This window comes from Neopelma chrysocephalum, unplaced genomic scaffold (assembly GCF_003984885.1).
Source record: "Neopelma chrysocephalum unplaced genomic scaffold, ASM398488v2 Primary Assembly neopelma1_94376, whole genome shotgun sequence".
In the NCBI taxonomy this organism is placed as follows: Eukaryota; Metazoa; Chordata; class Aves; order Passeriformes; family Pipridae; genus Neopelma; species Neopelma chrysocephalum.
The window spans coordinates 1-3,179 of NW_020923083.1; the positions used below are offsets into that span (position 1 = coordinate 1).

Below are 3,179 nucleotides of genomic sequence, written 5' to 3' on the forward strand. Positions count from 1 at the left end.
GGGCTGTGTGTTCTGGGTCAGTGGGGTGCATTGGGCAGGGCAGGGCAGGGCAGGGTGTCTGTGGTCAGTGGGATGTGCAGGGGCCGGGGTGAGCTGAATGCAGGGGGGCCTGGGGGAGCTGCTGCTCCCACCCCCTGCCCTGCCTGGCACAGGGCACTGGGCTTGGCCTGGGATGAGCTTTAATGCCCTCCTGTCATTTTCCTTCTTAGGACAGAAAAAGAGAGCCAAAAGAGCCACCACTGGAGCCACAGTCAGAGCAGGTGAGTGAGGATCTTGCAGTGGCTGAGCAGTGCTCGGGTTCACTGCCCAGTCCCAGCCCCGTCTGGGTGTGGGGACTGGGCTGGGCTGGGGCTGTGAGTGCTGGGGCCAGGGAGACTCAGAATGTTGGTGTGAGGGAGGGGCAGCACTGGCCTGGAACTGCAGGTTTCTCTCTTAGTGCCAAAATTGGGCTGACAGCTACCCTGGTGTCACTTGGTGCAGCAAACGGTGCCAACATGTCCAAGAGGAAGCCAATTCCACATGAGGAACCCGAGGAGACAACTCCAGATGAGGAATCTGAGGAGGAAAACCAGAGTACAGATGGGAAACCCAAGAAGACTAGACCACATGGCAAACCTGGGAATAATAATAGTCCTGGTGGCAATAATCCAGGTGGAAAAAGTGTGGATAAGAATATTCCAGGTAACAAACCGAAGAGAATCCAGGCAGGTACCTGATCCCAAGGTCTCTCCCAGGCAGCCTGGCAGGTGCTGGGAAGTCCCCACAGATCCCCAGTGACTCAGCTGCCCTCTTGAGACCTGGGGATGTGCTGGAGCACAGCGAGGGGCTGGCAAGGTGGTGGCTGAGCTTGTTCTAAACTGTGTTGGATTCCCTTTGTGCTGGTGACAGGTGACACACGGGGCTGACACGGGCTGTGTGTTCTGGGTTGGTGGGGTGCGTTGGGCAGGGCAGGGCAGGGCAGGGCAGGGCAGGGTGTCCGTGGTCAGTGGGATGTGCAGGGGCTGGGGTGAGCTGAATGCAGGGGGGCCTGGGAGAGCTGCTGCTCCCACCCCCTGCCCTGCCTGGCACAGGGCACTGGGCTTGGCCTGCGATGAGCTTTGCTGCCCTCCTGTCATTTTCCTTCTTAGGACAGAAAAAGAGAGCTAAAAGAGCCACCACTGGAGCCACAGTCAGAGCAGGTGAGGGTCTGGCACTCGGGTTCACTGCCTGCACCCAGCCCTGGCTGCTTCTGGGGGACCGGGCTGGGCTGGGGGCTGTGAGTGCTGGGGCCAGGGAGACTCAGAATGTTGGTGTGAGGGAGGGGCAGCACTGGCCTGGAACTGCAGGTTTCTCTCTTAATGCCAAAATCGGGCTGACAGCTACCCTGGTGTCACTCGGTGCAGCAAACGGTGCCAAGATGTCCAAGAGGAAGCCAACTCCAGATGAGGAACCCAAGAAGGAGACAACTCCAGATGAGGAACTCGAGGAGGAGACAATTTCAGATGAGGAATCTGAGGAGAACAAGAGTACAGATGGGGAACCCAAGAAGACTAGACCACGTGGCAAACCTGGGAATAACAATAATCCTGGTGGCAATAATCCAAGTGGAAAAGGTGAGGATAAGAATATTCCAGGTAACAAACCCAAGAGAATCCAGACAGGTACCTGATCCCAAGGTCTCTCCCAGGCAGCCTGGCAGGTGCTGGGAAGCCCCCACAGATCCCCATTTAAGACCTGGGGATGTGCTGGAGCACAGCGAGGGGCTGGCAAGGTGGTGGCTGAGTTTGTTCTAAAGTGTGTTTGATTCCCCTTGTGCTGGTGACAGGTGACACACGGGGCTGACACGGGCTGTGTGTTCTGGGTCGGTGGGGTGCATTGGGCAGGGCAGGGCAGTGGGATGTGCAGGGGCCGGGGTGAGCTGAATGCAGGGGGGCCTGGGGGAGCTGCTGCTGCTGCTGCTCCCACCCCCTGCCCTGCCTGGCACAGGGCACTGGGCTCAGTCTGGGACGAGCTTTAATGCCCTCCTGTCATTTTCCTTCTTAGGATTGAAAAAGAGAACCAGAAAAGCCACCACTGGAGCCACAGGCAGAGCAGCTAAAGGTCTGGCCCTGGCTGAGCAGTGCTCGGGTTCACTGCCCAGTCCCAGCCCTGTCTGGGTGTGGGGACTGGGCTGGGCTGGGGCTGGGAGTGCTGGGGAGAATTGGGGTGCTGCTGTGGAGGAGGGGGCAGCACTGGGCTGGAATCACTGCTGCAGCCCTGCACACTGTTCCTGTCCTCCCCAGGGTGGGCTGTCCCTGCACCCCACAGCCCTCGCTCCCCGCCCTGACCCCTGGGTCCTTTTGGGGAGGCCGGTTCTGGGGCACTGGTGGCAGGGGGAGGTGTGGGGTGACAGAGAACACCTTTATGCTATTGTGTCCTCCCTGCAGGAGTGGTAGTGGTTGCCACCCCGGGTTGCATCTCCTCATGGTCAGGGGGGTAGCAGGGCTGGTTCCATCAGTGGTCATTTTCTGGGGGTCTGCGGGTCCAGGGCAAAGCTGAAGGAGGGGAATGTGTCTGGAAGAGCTGCTGCTGGCACTGTGCCCTTGTCCTGCCTGGCAAAGGGCACTGGGCTGCACCTGGGCAAATTTTCCTGCCTGCCCTCCTGCTGTTTCACTGTTCCCTGTGAGACACAGAGGACACGGAGCCCCGATCGGAGCAGGTGAGGGTCTGGCACTCGGGTTCACTGCCTGCACCCAGCCCTGGCTGCTTCTGGGGGACCTGGCTGGGCTGGGGGCTGTGAGTGCTGGGGCCAGGGAGACTCAGAATGTTGATGTGAGGGAGGGGCAGCACTGGCCTGGAACAACAGGTTTCTCTCTTAATGCCAAAATCGGGCTGACAGCTACCCTGGTGTCACTCGGTGCAGCAAACAGTGCCAAGATGTCCAAGAGGAAGCCAACTCCAGATGAGGAACTCAAGGAGGAGACAACTCCAGATGAGGAATCTGAGGATGAGACAACTCCAGATGAGGAATGTGAGGAGGAGAACAAGAGTACAGATGAAGAACCCAAAAAGACTAGTCCACATGGCAAACCTGGGAATAACAATAATACTGGTGGCAATAATCCAGGTGGAAACGATGAGGATAACAATAGCCCACGTAAGAAACCCAAGAGAATGCAGGCAGGTGCCTGATCCCAAGGTCTCTCCCAGGCAGCCTGGCA

The 3,179-nt window shown here is 58.6% G+C and overlaps 1 long non-coding RNA gene across 1 annotated transcript; it reads left to right on the top strand.

Annotated features, from left to right (window-relative positions):
- Positions 1–2,608: 2,608 nt before the first annotated feature.
- Positions 2,609–2,969, top strand: LOC113980483. Its single transcript, XR_003538147.1, has 2 exons — positions 2,609–2,677; positions 2,882–2,969. It is a non-coding gene; the product is annotated as an uncharacterized LOC113980483 (long non-coding RNA).
- The last annotated feature ends 210 nt before the right edge of the window (positions 2,970–3,179 follow it).